We start from the raw sequence: 18870 nt of genomic DNA, 5'->3' as shown, positions 1-18870 counted from the left end.
CATTACTGGTGCAGAATGGAGAAAGATCAAGAGTTTTCCATTAAGAAGTTTGTGGATTCACCCACAGTTGAGGAGTTGCTAACCTTGAAAAAGGTTGATTTGTTGCATGTTGCAGAAAACTACAAGGTTCCTGCTGTGAAGAGTACAATGAAAAAGTCAGAGATTACACCACAATCAAATTTATTGTAGATGAAGAAGTATTTCCCCTCCAGGCATTGCGTAGCATATCAGGTAGTCCCCCTGGTGATGTGCAAGGGAGTGTAGAAGTACGTCTGAAAGAGCTTGAACTTGAGAAAGCGAGAATTGAGTTAGAGAGAGAGAGGGTTTCTCTAGAAAGGGCTCGTCAAGTTGGTGAGAGAGAGTATGGTGTAAGCGTCAGTGGTGGGCATTTTGATATCGCCAAAAATGTCAGAATGGTCCCCGAGTTCGATGAAGGAGATGTGGATAGATATTTCCTGCATTTCGAACAGGTGGCGGATAGCATGGAGTGGCCGAAAGAAAAATGGCCTCATCTTTTGCAGACGAAGTTAAAGGGAAAGGCATGTGATGCTTATGCTTCACTGTCACGCGAAGAAGCTCAGGATTATGCAACAGTAAAAAAGGCAATCATGAACGCGTACGCCTTGGTTCCTGAAGCGTACAGACAGAAATTCAGGAATAGTAGAAAACTAGAGTCACAGTCATTCAGAGAGTTTGCAAAAGTGAAGGAAATTGCCTTCACTCGTTGGCTGCAATCAGTAGGCGTGGCTACTGTTGAAGATTTGCGGGAACTTGTGCTACTAGAGGAGTTTAAGCGTTCACTACCTCAAGAGGTGCGTACACATATTGAGGAACAAAAAGCAAAAACTTTGTTGGTAGCTAGTACAATGGCTGATGAGTATACTTTGTCCCGTAGTCATGGAAACAGGTATGTAGGAAGCAAATATGCAGCTCCTAATCGTCTAAGTGTTGGCAAGACAAATTCTAGCAGTAAGACAGAGGTGAAAGCTGGTCTAGTGGTAGAAAATGAGACTGACAAGAAAGGTAGGAACACTGAGAAGCCTATTGTGTGTTTCCATTGTAGGCAACCAGGGCATGTGAAGTCTAATTGTCCCGTTCTGAACAAGAAAAAAGAGGAAAAAGACAAAGAAAAGAAGTCTCATCCCAATGGATTGGTGAGTCGTTCAGTGGAATCGACAGGTGATTGGTGTGAACAAGTTCAGAGTGTGATTAAGTCGGCTGATCAAGACAAGATTAAGTCTCAGTATGAACCATTCACTTCTGTAGGCTATGTGTCACTGGTAGGGTGTGATGAAGCTAGAAAGGTTACCATCCTGCGAGATACTGGTGCATCTCAATCATTGATTCTTGACAGTGTTTTACCTTTTGGGCAAACGTCGTCCACAGGCACAAGTGTACTGTTACAAGGAGTAGAAGGAGGTTACGTTGAAGCCCCTCTTCACACAGTCGATTTGCAGTCAGGCCTAGTTTCAGGAAGGGTGAGCCTTGGTGTTAGGAAGTCACTTCCTATGGATGGTGTAGCATTGATATTAGGCAATGATCTTGCAGGAGATAAAGTGACTATTCCAGTGGTCAGTGCAGTCCCTTTGGATAAAGAAGGAAATGAGACAGCTGCATTGGTTCAGGAATTCCCTGAAGTTTTCCCAGCTTGTGTAGTCACCCGTTCCATGTCTAGGAAATCAGAGGAGTCTGAAATGAAGGCTAGTCCAGGGGATATCGGTCTAGAAGGGAGTTTCTTCTGTCAGATGGATGATGTAGAAGTAAGTAGAAACGCAGCGTCAAAATCACATCAGATAGGAGATGAGTCTCAGCCTGTAGATGAAACTGATGTTGAGAGAAGTGCAGGTGAGAGTGTGAAGCCATTCATGTGTGTGGTTGGAGAAGAGTTGAATCACACAACAGATGATCAATGTGCTGAACTAGAAAGGAAGTGTTCAAGTGTGAAGCTTAAGAACTCGGATGCACTTTGTGATCTTGACAGGAAATTGGGTCATTTGTCCCATGGTGAGAGAGATGATGTGAAACAGATCATTGCAGATTTTCCTGAGTTGTTTTCAGATGTTCCTGGTCGCACAAGTGTGGTGCAACATGATGTGGATGTTGGGGAGACAGATCCCATCAAGCAGCACCCTTATCGTGCTAACCCAGAGAAGATGCAACATTTGCAGAGTGAGGTGGAGTACATGTTAGAACATAACATTGTAGAGCCAAGCACTAGTGCATGGAGTTCACCATGTGTATTAGTTCCCAAGCCGGATGGCTCATATCGCTTTTGCACGGATTATAGGAAGGTGAATTCATGTACCAAATCGGACTGCTTCCCTATTCCAAGAGTCGATGACTGCATCGATCGTATTGGAAAAGCGAGCTATGTAAGCAAGTTTGACCTACTGAAAGGGTATTGGCAGATACCTTTAACACAGAGAGCAAAGGAGATTTCTGCGTTTGTAACTTCAAAGGGCCTTTTCCAGTATACCGTGATGCAGTTTGGGATGAAAAACGCCCCGGCTACATTCCAACGCATGATGAATGAGTTGATTTGTGGATTGGATGGCTGTGAGGTATACATCGATGATGTGGTGGTTTACAGCGATTCTTGGGATGACCATGTGAGAACGGTGAAGGAGTTGTTCAAGCGGTTGTCGGCGGCCAGTCTCACAGTTAACCTGGTGAAAAGTGAGTTTGGGCATAGTGAAGTGCAGTTTCTTGGTCACGTCGTTGGTCATGGTCGAGTTCGTCCCGCAGCGGCTAAAGTCCAAGCAGTCCAAGATGTCCCTGCTCCCAAGACGAGGAAGGAGCTGATGAGATTCATCGGCATGGCCGGATACTACCGTCGCTTCTGCCATAACTTCTCGGATGTTGTGGCGCCCTTGACTGATCTCCTGCGGAAGAATGTGAAGTTCCAGTGGTCAGCAGCATGCCAGTCTGCCTTCGACCAAGTGAAGGCGATCCTGTCGAGTGGTCCTGTATTGGCAGCGCCGGACTTCAAGAAAGGCTTCAGCCTAGCTGTCGATGCCAGCGATGTCGGAGCAGGCGCCGTGCTGATGCAAGCTGATGACGATGGAGTGGACAGACCGGTCTGCTACTTCTCAAAGAAGTTCAACGCGCACCAGCGGAAGTATTCTACCGTTGAGAAGGAGACCCTAGCGTTGATTCTTTCGCTCAGCCATTTTGATGTCTACGTGGGCAGCACAACTCAACCCGTTGTTGTGTGGACTGATCACAACCCACTGACATTCGTCAACAGAATGAGAAACAAAAACCAGAGACTGATGCGATGGAGTTTAATCCTACAGGAGTACAACCTTGACATTAAGCACATTCGCGGAAAGGAAAACATTGTCGCAGACGCCCTTTCTCGTGCTTAATTGAGACATCTCAGTATTTTGTCTTGTTGCCAGATGCAACATTTGTGCAAATGTATTCTATGTTTGTAACACTTTCAACAGGTGTAATTTTGTTTTGCAAGTACACAGGACAGTGTGTGTACATCATGTATATGTACAAGTGGTACATGTATGCATCTTGCATACACTATGATTGTGATGCCAACAGCATGAATGGCACTTTGAATGTGTAAATAACAACAAGGAAGTATCTTCAGACATGTTTGTGTTAATAAGAAAACACAGCAAACTATATTTGTGCTTTGAATCACTTACCAAAAGAAGACATTGTGAAGGCTGTTTTAAGTTATGCTAGCCATCAACAGTTGTCAAGAATGTGAGTTGTTGGTAAATTGATTTCAAACAGGTAGTGTCGCTGTTTGTATAGAGAATGTGGTGTATCGAGTAATGTAGGTACAGTTCAGGTACTTGAAGTTTCATACTTGTACATGTACAGGTATTGGTTAAATTTGTTGTGGCACATACCCTAAGTTGAGTGGATGTTGCCTTTTGGATCTAATTAGCATGTATACTTTATTAGGTACAGAAATTAAATAGTTATGCATGTACAAAGCTTTTGCTCATTATTATAGCTCAATCATTGCCTTGGCAAAGGTGTTTAGTATTTCACAGTTGATCCAACATACCAACAGGCATGTATTTAAGCTGACTGTGTTATACCAGGATGTATACAGGCAGGTATACACTCACTTGTTAAGTTTAGGTGTACACACAGGTTATCATCAAGTATATCTCATTCAGGTTCATTTGATGTTTTGTCAGGCAGGTCATACTCTTGGTGTTTTGGTATGTTGACAGGAAAGTTTTCAGAAACATAAGGAGGATATATAACATTTGTTGGTGTTTTAACGTTTCAATAGATGCTGACACAACGTGTACAGGTATATGTAAGTCACATATCATGGAATATGACGTTTTGGTTGTAGGTAATATGATGTATATGAGTACATCAGTTGGATTATATGCAGTTGTTTGTGGAAGAGATGACGTGTTTATGATCTTCGTACACAGGTTAATCATTATGACAGTGTAAAATTGACTTATATGTGTATTCTAATGAGGAAACCATCTGATTTTGGTACAACGTGTATTGTTTGTATGCATGACATGATTGCATAAAGGTTAAGGTGTTGAGAAAGTTAATATTGTAGTATTCAGTGTTGCACAACTACATGCAATTCCAGTATGCTGTAACTAACAAGCAGCAGTAACTCACGAGAGTGTTAGTTTGGTACACGTTGAATGGTACTAAAGTCATACATGTTTTATCACAGGTTTTGATAATGATATAGCCATAGCATACTTCGTTTATGTGTTCTTATAGTGATGCAACCATGGTAAATTCATGGAGTTATAAGAGTGAATTGGAAGAGGAATGTACAATGCTGTTCCAAAATATTGTGCCAACGTACATAGAGTCCATTTGTGTTAAAAACGTTAAATGCACTCTTTTAGGGGGGAAGTGTTATGGATACATGTGCATTGTATTATCATTTCTGGGCACTTGATTGTTCCGCGGAGGAATATGTAAATAAAGAGTTCGACAAGATGACCGAGATCGACCAAACACCTTGTTTGAGAGTCTGGGTATTTTTGGTGGTTATGATGGTTCGCTAGGCCAAGTTAACCTCCGTAACACTTTATATCACTGTCTGTAGCTCGTCTCCCCAATACCTCACGAGAAAAAGCAGCACAACATACACACACACACACACGCACGCACACACACGCGCACCAATGCATAGATGTACAATGAGCTATTAAAATATCAATATGTAATAAAATCAGATGTCAAGCCTTTTTTATTTATTTGTTTGTTTATCCATCTATTTATTCATCTATTTACTTATCCAGCTGTTTATTCATTTATTCATTTATCCATCTATCTATCTATCAGATTCTATCTATCTATCTAACTATCTATCTATTTATTTATTCGTGTTCTTCTTTATTCATTTTGTAGATCGTGCCATGTAGGTAGGCCCCTAATAGTTTTCATCATTATAATTTCCTTGTTCTACTATACACACTGTCGACAGCTTTTGAGGAGAAATCACCAAATCATGTAACTCCCATTATATACTTGAAAAGGCTTTTAAAAACGTTAGAGAATAACGATGAGGTATACGCCTCTATTCACACTCGTATCTATATTGAATACTATATAGTAGATCTATCCCCCTCTCCATCAATCGATCAATGCATGTAGGCTTATACAATTTTACCTAGTATGCATGTGACATAATACGAATCATATGATGATAATGATAATACCTTCTGCTTAAATGGCGCATCGGTACAATAAATTGTGGTCTCTTAGCTCTTTACAATAATCATTCCAATGATAACAGTTAAAAAGTTACGCAATAATTATATCTATGTACTACAAATGAAAAACAAAAGTATTGATTGAATAAGTGCGTTTTGTGTGTAGTCTTGAAGATCTCATGAGTTGGTGCAGTCCGTACAGAGATGGGTAAAGTACGTGTTCCAGAGGGTTGCTCCATGGTAGAGAAGGAACTAGAGTCGTGGTACTGAGTGTTGAAGCAGGAGACTTGAAGTTGAAGTTGAAGTTGTTGTGATCGGAGTGATCGGAGGTGTGTAAACGTTCATGACGTCAGATATAAAGTTTAGGATGGAGCTTCACCAGCAAGTGCTTTGTACATGAGATCTCTGGAGTATTTTTGTATTCTACTCTCTTATGGATAGGGAGCCAGTGGATGTTGCTGAGGAGAAGTGTGTGGTAACGTGCTGGTATGTGAGGTCGTTCTCTCTGTGATTCTTGCTGCTATGTTTTGTACCCGTTGTAGCTTAGCGATGTCTTACGCATAGTGTCCGTTTGATACCCAGAAGTGTGTCACATACGTCCTGTCTTGAAGTGACAAAAGAATGATAAGTGTGAGGGTGGTGTTACGATCTAGGACAGTGCGAATGGGAGAGATCTTCCTGATAGATGCCATTGCAGAGCGGCACGTGGGCCTCACTGTTTATTTGTGATTCCTCATCCCAGGTGTTGTCAAGGGAGACTCTCGGGTTCCCGACCTCAGATTTCTCCTCAACGACTCTCTCGCCTACTGTCACTTCGACTCTACACAATATGTAGGGGACTTTTCTCAGGAACTTCGAGAATAATGCGGTAGTTCTTTCTTGTCATTATTGATGACTAACCTGTTTTGTTCGACCAGGACCGTATGACAGTAATGTAGTTGTGGATCTGTTAATGTGCCTTTCCTTGCTCAGGTGATGAGAATAACGTGTACACTTGGTTGTCATCTGCGTGTGTACATCATTGATTGCGGACCATGAGTGTAGAGGATTTCATATAGATTGGTATCGTGTAAAGCGAGAACAGAAGGGAAGAGAGAACCGATCCCTGCGCAGCACTGCACGTGTCCTATAAACACTGGGCGATACTCTCTTTTCTCTTGACAGCACGGCTCCTGCCTTCAAGGTATGATCTCATCCACTCTTGGGCACTACCTCATGTTTGAGTAATGTACTCTGTAAAAAAAAAAAAAAAAAATCGAGAGAAAATTTTCACTCTTAAAGGAGTGAATACAAAAAAGAGTGAAATTAGAGTGAAATTGGAGTGCATTTTGAGTGTAAACGTTCATTTTCACTCATTTTGGAGTGACCTCAGGGATCACTCGAAGATTTTTGAGTGATCCCTGACGTCACTCTAAAAAAAGTGAAAGTGAACATTTTCACTCTAAATTCACTCCAATTTTACTCTAAATTCACTCTTTTTTGTATTCACTCCTTTAAGAGTGAATATTTTCACTCGATTTTTTATAGAGAGTAACAATCGATGAAGTATCTGGGGGTCAAAAGGGTCAAAAGCTGCAAAAAAAAAAAAAATCAAGAATCACTGGATGATCTTGTCATTCGTTTTCAGAGATGTATGCAAGTTCAGTCATTCGCATTTTCATGCAACTGTAGCTCACCTTTACTGATCATTATTGAATATTGAGTTCCGTTTGTGTCCTTGGTGATGAGCTTCAAGAATCTACCCCCACGTTGGTCTTGATCCCTGCATCATGGTGGGTCAAACCACGGGATATTTTTTGCTCCTATTCTCCTCTATCTTCCTTCTCCCTCCTCTCATTCTAGTGATATGGAGCCCAAACCCAGAAGGTGAAGAGGAACTAGTCTACTAACCAGAAAATTTTATCGCCCTACTGAACATAATTACTTTACTGAACGTACTTTTACTGTACATAATTTACTGAACGTAAATAATCATGACCCTGAAATAAACTCGATTTGTTGTGGTGTTCCACAGGGCTCCCTCTTATGTCCTCTTTTATTCATTTTATGTATCAATGACTTCCGGAACTCATCCTCTCTGCTGTCTTTTTTCCTGTTCGCAGATGATACAAGTCTCTTTTATTCTCACTCAGATCCTTATGTTTTGCTCGATTCTTTGGATAATGAACTTCAGTTGGTATTTGAGTGGATTCAGGCAAATAAATTGTCGCTTGATATAAATATGAATTTTCATGGATAAAAAAAAATCATAAATATGAATTTTAATGGATTTATCAAAGGCTTTTGATACCATAGATCATGATATATTAATTTACAAATTAAAAAGATATGATATTCGTGGTTTAGCACTTTCTTGGATTATTGATTATTTATCCAACAGAAAGCAATATGTACTATTTAAGTCTTCTAAATCTCCGAATTCTAATATTGTATGTGGTGTTCCCCAGGGATCAATTCTTGGCCCCCTACTGTTCCTTGTATATATCGATGATATAATAAATACATCAAAAACTCTTAAATTTATACTTTTTGGGGATGACACTAATATATTTTACTCCCATGAGAACCTCGAAACACTGTTTAATACTCTGAACACGGAAATAGACAAAGTGTCCCAATGGTTTATATGTAATAAATTATGTATCCCTTAATGTCTCTAAAACAAATTTTATACGTTTCAAACCTACTGCTTCACAGAACATTAACAGCAGTTATAATATTAATATTGATGGATTATCCTTAACTGAAGTAAGATCTACTAAATTTTTAGGAATCACAATTGACTCGAGTTTAACTTGGAACGATCACATTCATAATATCCACACGTCTGTCTCAAGAACTGTAGGAATTTTATATCGACTGAAAAACTTCATTTCTCAAAAGTCCCTGACTATTCTATATAATGCATTGATCTTACCACATATCACATACTGCAATATCGTTTGGGGAAACTGTGGCTCAACTAAAATTAATCCAATTCTTACCCTCCAAAAACGTGCTGTACGTTTAATTACCAATTCCCGTTAATTATCGCCATCCAATCCCCTATTTCGTCAACTAAAAACATTGAAAATTGAGGATCTTCACACCTTTCAAACTGCTGTTTTTATGTATAAATATACATTTAATTGTCTTCCAAAAAATTTTGATGGCTTCTTCACTCCAAATTCCACCGTTCATTCATATCCAACACGTCAGTCGTCCGATTACCATCTCGAAAACCCAAGAATCATTTTAGCTCAAAAATCATTAAAGCATAATGGACCAGATATTTGGAATTCTTTACCCCCTAATTTAAAACAATGTATGTCGTTGAACTTTTTCAAACGAGAACTAAAAAACACCCTCATAATCCAGTATACTTCTGACACATAAATATTCATACCACCTGGTCAACTAACACCCTAAACAATGAGTTCACGGCCAAAACTGAAGTAACATTCACCTCATCACACTGATACACAAAATAACACTCAACTTACAAACCAAGATTCATCCCTGAACACAATGCACACCGCACTGCACCGCACGTCCTTCGCACAATTACTTTCCACTCAGTGAGTGGCAAGATTTTCTTTATGTATCTCTTTATTGTGCCCTTCGCACAATTACCCCCCACTCAGTGAGTGGCAAGATTTTCTTTATGTATCTCTTTACCTGGGGCCATCTTCCTCGTCAAGCTTAGCTTATGATGATGGTCCCCTGCATTTCATTTTTATCATTTCCTGTTGCTTCTTTTTATATATGATATTCGTTCTTGAAAAAAAAGGAAATGTATGTATGATCCAAACGTTACGAATATTAGCTCTGTAAATGACTATGTAAGTATTTTGTTGATTTGTTGATTTGTATTGATTTTGAAATGCAGAAATAAACACTGAACTGAACTGAACTGAACTGAACTGAACTGAAATAAGACTAAAATGTATGGTTTTCAGTAACACAATAAAATCTCTTCAAGGTTTAGTATAGGTTTTCCCGGCCAATTTTGCACTCTTGTTAGTCCAATTCCTAATTGCTCCATTCAGTTTAGCACAATTTAGCCTAGATGGCATGTTCGGTATTTCAATTCTATAATCTTTTCATTCAAATTAATTTTGGAGCATTCAAATCACCTTTAACATCATTCGAATCAGCACTTTTTCAGTTCAAATTCGTAAGACAAGCACCATTTCGCAAATCGTTCATTCAGTTTAGCATGATAATACTTACGTGATCACATATACGCTGCGCTCGTTCATTCTAATTCAATCTTGGGCATCCAATTTCGCATTTACTGCAGTCAATTTAGCAGGCGCGTTTACTCTCTTATTCCTTTATTCATTTTCATTCATCATAGGTATTGTTTGCAAGAATCATAACATTTCATATTTTCGTATTCATTCTTTATTCTGATATCATCTTTGCAACAGTATACTTTCAAAATATGTGTAAGTTTTTATAATGTTCGATAGCATTATTTCATTCACAGATACATTAATCTTATAGTCCATGGGCCAAGACCCGAAAAATGGGTTATTGGTACCGCCTGAGGTGGCAAAACCTTTTTGATGTCATTTTGTTTGTCGGGCATAGTAGCTTAGTCATAGTAAATGAATTTTTAACCAATTTGGTCTCATTGTTATATCCCTATACTTCTGAATCGAAACTAACCGCTATACAAAGAAGAGCACTGTCTTCTGTATATATGTCTCACCGAACTAGAAACACAGACGGTGGTATGTCCACAGGTGTTCTGTTTTAACTCTTTATGTGCCATGGTGGAAACCCCCTATGTGCCACGTTATTCCGAGACACGAAGGTAGTCATGCTTTGAGAAAGAATTATGTTTTTCAAATTTGTATGACCTCTACAAATTTCTGTTAAGATGGACATAATAGTAGGCAAAGATAAAGAGGAATGCCAAACTTTGTTTCGATATAAATTGTATGACGAATCTATTTTTCAATTTCTCTTTCGAATGACCAGTTGCTACATTAATGTAAAGGCATGACTTTTGCACATAAAACCGTGACAGAAACTTAGAATGTACGAGCAAATCTAGTTGGGAACACTACTTGATAGTCAATCACTTCATAGAATGCAAGCCGTATATGAGAGGAACAAAAGCACGAAAAACGCTTTCATTGTGCCGCGGGATTAGCAGTAATTAGCGATTTATCGATCGGTTTTGGCGGCTTTGTTTGTTGAGCAGAATATGCGAAGTTGGCACGCCGTCGACTGAGCCGGACGTGCGAACGTGGCACATATTAAGCGCGGTGCGCTTAGTCTTTATTCAATGCAGCGAAGGGAATATCCAAAGGGTTATGATGTCCACAGCTGTCACGCGGTGCGCTTAGTCTTTATTCAAGACGGCAAAGGGAATATCCAAAGCTTATGATATAGTGTATAATCCCTTTATCTAAAAACAAAAAACAAAAAAGCAATTCATCGTGAATGTTATCGCATTTTTCAATTAGTAATCATTTTCCGGTGAAAACGCTACGGTGAAAACGCTACGGTGAAAACGCTAAAATCACGGCAATATCACTTTATTTCCATCCAACAATGACAGATAATGCCAAAAAAATGTACCGGTACACTACAATACATTATTATAAATAATATTGTAAATGAACAGAGTGATTTTTTGTTTAAAACTGATGTATTTGTTGAATGGGTACCAAAAACAGTATAGATAATCCCTTTTATTAGGAACTTCAGATATGATAACGGTGCATTGTTTTGTTTTGTTCTCTTTTTAGCAGTGTTTACTAGAATATTGTTGTTAATCAGGCAAACACACACACACACACACAGACACGGAAACGATCGTCACATAATAAGTCCATGGGAGGTGGCAAGTTTGAGTTGTGCATTATGAAATGGCATATATCTAAGGATTATATTTTGCTATGATAACATGCTAGAGTAGAAGCTTAGTCATAGATTTCAGCCATTAATCCGACCAATACCAAATATTTTTGACGCTCTTTGACAAAAGACAGGCAGAGGGTGACCTTTGAAAATTTCAAGGTCTTTGAATCAATTCCTCTGAAATTTGGCACATGTATTCAGCATAATGATGCTTTAAAAGATGACACCATCAAAATCTCACCGGTTATATCAAAACAGAAGCACAGTGAAATGTAACAACTCACTTTGATCTTCGGGACGACTTCCATTCGTACTTCCAGCTGGTGATGGAGTTGCGTGGCATGGCATCAGATCTCTCTTTCTTTCTTCTCACCCCCTTCTTGTGTCTCTTTGACCTTCATTGTCCTGTCAATGTGTTCTTAATTTCTGCTACAATACTGCGTCTTTACATTATGTGACCAATATTGTTTCCGTGTCTGTGTGGTTGTTGTTTGTTTTTTGGGGGGTTTTTTGGCCTGATTAACAACAATATTCTGGTAAACACTGCTAAAAAAGGAAAAAAAAAACAATGTAACGTTATCATATCTAAAGTTCCTAATAAAAGGGATTATCTATACTGTTTTTATACTACCATCTCAACAAATACATCAGTTTTAAACAAAAATCACTCTGTTCATTTACAAGTATCATAATGTATTGTAGTGTACCGGTACATTGTTTTTGCATTATCTTTCATTGTTGGATTGAAATAAAGCGACATTGGCGTGGCATTAGCGTTTTCACCGCAGCGTTTTCACCGGAAAATGATGAATAATTGAAAAATACGGCAAAATCCACGAGGATTTGCTTTTGTTGTTGTTGTTGTTTGTAGATAAAGGGATATACACTGTATCATAAGCTTTGGATATTCCCTTCGCCGTCTTGAATAAAGACTAAGACGAGACCAAATTAGTTGAAAATTCATTTATTATGACTAAGCTACTCATTTGGAAATGCTATCATGGCTTGATAAGCATATCTATGCCCTACAAACAAAATGACACCAAAAAAAGTTTTGCCACCTTAGGTGGTACCAATATCTGGCCTGGCCCTTGGACTATTAAGTTTGTTTTGACATTAATAGGGAGAAGGAAATCTCAATTTACATCGTGATTATTTCTTTCATCTGCATGTTCCATTATTTTCATTTGGTGGGTGCTATATTGCGTTAATCATCATTAGGAATAATGTTCTTGGATCAGCTCCTAGCCATCAATTTGTCAAGGTTATTACCCTCAAATGCTTCTATGATTTCCTGTCTTCTTGAGAGATACGCCTGAATCTAACTTGTGCTGCAATGATTGGACATAAGAAAATGAACTGAGTCTATGGTACTGGTGCATGTATAGTTCTGATATCATCTATGAAAGAAGAGGGGTGTTACAGAACAACAAACTTGAGTTATTTAGGGTCAAAGATACCTTTACTATAGGTTTTCCCGGTCAATTTCGCACTTTTTTCAGTCCAATTCCTAATTGCTGCATTCAATTTAGCACAATTTAGCCTAGATGTTTTCTTTCAAATTCATTTTGGAGCATTCAAATTACCTTTTACTCCATTCGAATCAGCACTTTTTCAGTTCAAATTCGTAAGACAAGCACCATTTCGCAAATCGTTCATTCAATTTTGCGCGATATAGTCACGTGATCACGTATACGCTGCGCTCGTTCATTCGAATTCATTCTTGGGCATCCAATTTCGCATTTACTGCAGTCAATTTAGCAGACACGTTTATGTTTTTATTCTGATATCACCTTTGCATCAGTATACTTTCAAAATATGTGTATGTGTTTATAATGTGTTTATAATGTTTGTAATGTTAGCATTATTTCATTCACAGATACATTGAACCTAAGTTTGTTTTGACATTAATTGGGAGAAGGAGGTTTCAATTTAGATCATGATTATTTCTTTCATCTAGGGGCATGTTTCATTATTTTCATTCGGTGGGTACTAGATTGCGTTACAATCATTAGGATCAGCTCTAGCCATAAATTTGTCAAGGTTATTACCCTCAAATGCTTCTATGATTCTTTCCCTGTCTTCTTGAGAGATACGCCTGTATCTAACTCATGCTGCCATGACTGGACATAAGAAAGTGAAGTGAATCTGCTACTGGGGCAAGCATGGCATGCATAGTTTTGATAACATGTATGAAAGAAGAGGGGAGTTACAGAACAACAAACTTGAGTTATTTAGGGTTCCTTTACTATACTTAACAGCGTGTGGATGAAACAAAAATTCACATTTAAATACGTATAAATCACGGTTCCCACCTTTTTAAAAATGGAAATAACAATACGTCAATTTGAATGAACACGTTTGGAATTTGACTGCCCATACGCGAAATTGAATGACTGAAATACCATTTTCCGCCAGTGCTGGCGAATTTGAATGACTGAAGAGCACGTGCCAATTTGAATGCCCGTTTTACGAATTCGAAAGGCATATGTGCGAATTTCATTGACCGAAATGTAAAACTGAACTAACAAGTTGCAATTTTGAATGACAGAATGTGCAGTGACGAGGATTTTCGCTAAATTGAATGAATCTTTTATCAAATGGACTGACAAAAGTGCGAAATTGGCCGGGAAAACCTATATATACTTAACAGTGTGTGGATGAAACAAAAATTCACATTTAAATACGTATAAATCACGGTTCTTACCATTTCAAAATAGAAATAACATTACGCCAATTTGAGTGAACATGTTTGGAATTTTACTGCCCGTACGCGAAATTGAATGACTGAAATACCATTTTCCGCCAGTGCTGGCGAATTTGAATGACTGAAGAGTACGTGCCAATTTGAATGCCCGTTTTACGAATTCGGAAGACACATGTGCGAATTTCATTGATCGAAATGCTAAATTGAACGAACAAGTTGCAATTTTGAATGACAGAATGTGCTGTGGCGAGGATTTTCGCTAAATTGAATGAACCTTTTATCAAATAGACTGACAAAAGTGCGAAATTGACCGGGAAAACCTATATTAGTAAACGGATTACTAAATAGATTCATCCAAATTTTTAGGTATTTATATTGACAGTAACCTTTCATGGAGGGTTCATGTTGATTATTTATGTAAATTGTTGTGTAAAAATGTTGGAGTTATTACCAAACTGAAAAATCTCTTCCCAAAGCCAATATTGCATTCTCTTTATACAACACTATTATTACCTTACTTGAATTACGGAATATTGGCCTGGGGGATTTGCTCAAAGACTAAAATCAATTCCTTATTTTTGCTTCAGAAAAAGACCTTGTGGATTATCAATCGTGCACATTTTTTTTATCACACTAATGAATTGTTTGTTTCAAGTAAATTGCTCAAAATTTCTTATTTGTATTCGTATTATGTTGGAATTGTTATGTATAAGTTGAATACTGGTGATCTTCCTAGTACATTTTCCTCATTGTTTGTTAAGAATAGTGATATCCATATTACTCTAAGACAGTGAATCCTATCAATTTTTCCCCCGTTCGTACAGTTTTAGCCCTTAAGACAATTACTTCAACCGGCCCTTCTTTCTGGAATGAGTTAAATTCTGTTCGGTTGCGATCAAAATCTTAAAACCAATTTTCTAAAGTCATACGTATAATCATTTTGCGTGAACACTTGAAGAATTTCTGCATACTCAAATGATGCCTCGCTCGGTCGACTTAATTTGTTTGATCAATTGCTACTTTTCTTCGCATTGATATCATAAGTTTAATCACGAACATTATACAATACTTTGTACATTCCGTAAATCTTATAATACTCTCGACATTTTGTATTTTTGCATGTTACGTCATTTTTGACATCGATACACTGATGTATTGATATACTCATATTTTTGGAACCGACATCATACAAGCTTTGCCTTTTAGTGGGTTCCTCGTATTACACGTCAATTATACGTCCTTTACATTTGTGCAATGTTGTTTCAAACTGACCATTGTGTTAAAAACATTTCTTTTTCAAAATCAAATGGAATATAAAACTTGTATGAAATATGGAATTTGGAATATGAATAGAAAAAAAAAAGATACACCTTAGGAGGGGATGGCTAGTACCTGATCAGTGGGAATCAGTGGGAATGCTGGGGGATGATTGTTCCAATCCTTGTGGGATTCATTGAAGAGTACATTATATATCTTTTGTTGTGTGAAAATCATTTGCTTCAGAATGGTCTCATATTCAAGAAATGTGCACTTCAATGTTTCCAGGTTAGCATGCCTGTACAGTGACTGGGCGATCGTTAACGGCCAGTAATGATCGCCCCTTAGAATCCAGTTTGCTGGTCGTATTGTTTGCTCTGTCACGCAAGCCTTGGATGTCAGAAAAATGCCTTGTTCTTAAGACCTTTATAAAATGTGAATACGTTTGTAAATTTGGCTTTTCCTTTTCTAAGTAGCAAGCAGCCTGCCTATCTCCTTTTTAGTATTATACTCTTTATCTCATCAGGTATCGGAGATTGGGCAAACACGGGCAGCTATGTTCGCCCGTGCGCTGGGTTTGACGATGGTTGCGCTTTTGAGCCAGTTGTTCCCACTCCAAATATACTGTCCGGTATACCACATTACGATCGCTTCTGGATATCTTTCGCCGACGGTCACTTCAAGGTGGGCCAATTTAACGACAGGAATGCTTTCATGAGTTTTGAATTCACCAAGCTCATGGATATTTACTACGTCGGTGTGTTTACTGGCTATGGCTCGGAGGGATATTGGAAATTTCATTCCTTTTGCTGAACTAATACAGTGCACTCTCGTTACAACGAACACCATTGTAACGAAATTTCAGTGACAACGAAGTATGAATTCAAGTTCTAAAAACATAATGTACTTGTATTTCTTAATCTACTCTTCTTGCTCGATCGATCGGTTAAAACAGACTTCGATATAACGAATGAAAAATGCCGATTCCGAGGACTGACTTATGACGAGACTTAACTGTAATAGCAAATAGTGATAAAGACGAGATGATTATCTGTATAATTCAATGTAACTTGATTTTGATGTTCATTATTTAAATTTGATAATAGTATAGACGTCATTTGTTCAGCTTGTTTGTTGATCAAGGTGTATACATTTTCTTGTCTAGCCATTTTTTCCTATTAGCAATTAGCGCTTTCTTTTCTCTTGTAGGACCTGCATCAAAAGAATTCTATTGCATGTTGATTCTGACCTAGGCCAAAATCAAGATAATTAACAAACATAATTGTCTCGGTTTTACGAAATTGACGCATATTATGATAAATCTTTGATTTTTTTTTTCTAGCAGTAAAAGATATTTACTGTTTGTCAATTTCACTTTAAAACTTATCAGTGTTATATACTTACGGAATAGCATGTTCATGCAATGGACTCAAAATTTTCTGTGTTTATATAAAAAAAGAATATCTTAGAGTACATTTGTGTACATGTCAATGGGAAACGTGTGAAGGAAAGACATTATTTCTTTGTCCTTTGATTTTGCATAAAATGTGACGAAATTGACACTGACATTGATCCCAAACATCCATGTAACAACAGGAAACATGGTTACATGTGATTTTTAGTGCATTCAGGACTTGCGCTATATGTTTCTGTTGTTATTTGCACAAATACGTTTTCATGGTAAATGTGTTAATGTTTTTACGAAAAAAACCCTATTAAATTATATCCCAAAGCTCTACGGAAGAAAGTTTTACAATTGCATGACCCTGCACCATTGGGATTCACGGTTTTGCTCAATTTATTTGTTGTCCACCGGAGTGCATTAAGAAAACACACACACACACACACACACACAGTATAAAAACTTGATGTTATAATATCTAGACGATCTCAGCCTAATTCTAATTCTTCCACTTATGCCGATGGCAAGTTTGTTGTTCATGATTATTTTTATGCCTCGAAAATTTTAAATTGTTTATTGTTAATATGCTAATATATTGAAGCTCACACAGAAGAAGGTTGTTGTTTTTGTATTTGCACCATAAAGTATATTCTGTGAGTAATACATTTCAGAAATCTATTTATGTATCATGTGTCAACATGCCTTTGTAAAGAGCACTATAGATGCAAATGGATTGATTTAAGGATTGATTTGATTTGCCTTAATGATTTTTGACTCCATAGTTATGATATGAAATCAACAGGTAACAATTATTTCAATGATTATGTAGTTACACATATTTTCATAACTCTAAAATATCAAAAAACAGAAATAAGTGTAGACTGATTGTACACGAAATATACCGCCATTGTTAACCAAAAAGTAAATATTGGTAAGAGAAAATAGTATAAGACAAAATTTAATCTTGCTACATGAAATATGAAGAAAAACGTGGAACACTATGAATGATTTGATATATAAAAATGATTAATATTGTACAACTCCTACCCAGTTATTGCGGAACAATCACTCACTGTAATCCACTGATGATAATAGATGTAAAAGAAAATCGTTGGGATCATATAACACAATTGTTATGGCAAACGTTCTTGCTTTGATGCAGTGCAAGCCGATGAGATTAAAAAAGGTAATTAATATAATCTGTTGTCCATTGAGTGATGTTTTCAATTTGTCTAATAGAGTATTTTATCTGGCGTTCCAGAAAAACTCAGAGTTGTCAGGTAAGTGTATATTTATAAGAAAGGGAAAAAAAAAGAATTTAAGTGATCGTCCTGTTTAATTTTTTGCCTGTGTTTCCCAAAGTTTTAGATTTTGTTATTATTATTATAATTATTATTATCATTATTATCATTATTATTATTATTATTATTATTATTATTATTATCATTATTATTATTATTATTATCATTATTATTATTTTCATTGTTATTCTTTATTCGGCATTTGCAAAATAATACAAGTGATAACAGTGAAACAAACAAAACAAGCAAAACACAAGAAAACAAAGTGTCAGGCTTTCCCTGTTGAGCTTCCCTAAGGTGCCGGGTTGGAAAAGAGCAATCAAAATCACTATGACCCTGGACCTCTCCAACCAACTTAAGGAAGCACATCAGGGAGTAGTTGAACATAAAAGAAAAGAAATAATACAAATAATTTCAAATTGAGCGTGTACACCAGGTGGATTATTGTACATTCAAACTGGAAATATCATTGTGGTGAATGGGTATTTGTCCCCCCCCCCCACCCATAAAAAAGATAATAATCCAGTGTACAAAAAAAAAGTGTTATCAGAGTACATCTTAACAACAAAAACAACAACAAAAACAAGAAAGATCCCCTTTAACTGCACTACCAATTGATTATGTATTCTTTCCCCCCCAAACCCTATCCCATGGCCCAAAGCCTCCGCCTGT

This window comes from Diadema setosum, chromosome 18, assembly GCF_964275005.1.
Source record: "Diadema setosum chromosome 18, eeDiaSeto1, whole genome shotgun sequence".
NCBI classification, from domain to species: Eukaryota; Metazoa; Echinodermata; class Echinoidea; order Diadematoida; family Diadematidae; genus Diadema; species Diadema setosum.
Note: the sequence above shows the minus strand (reverse complement) of the source record.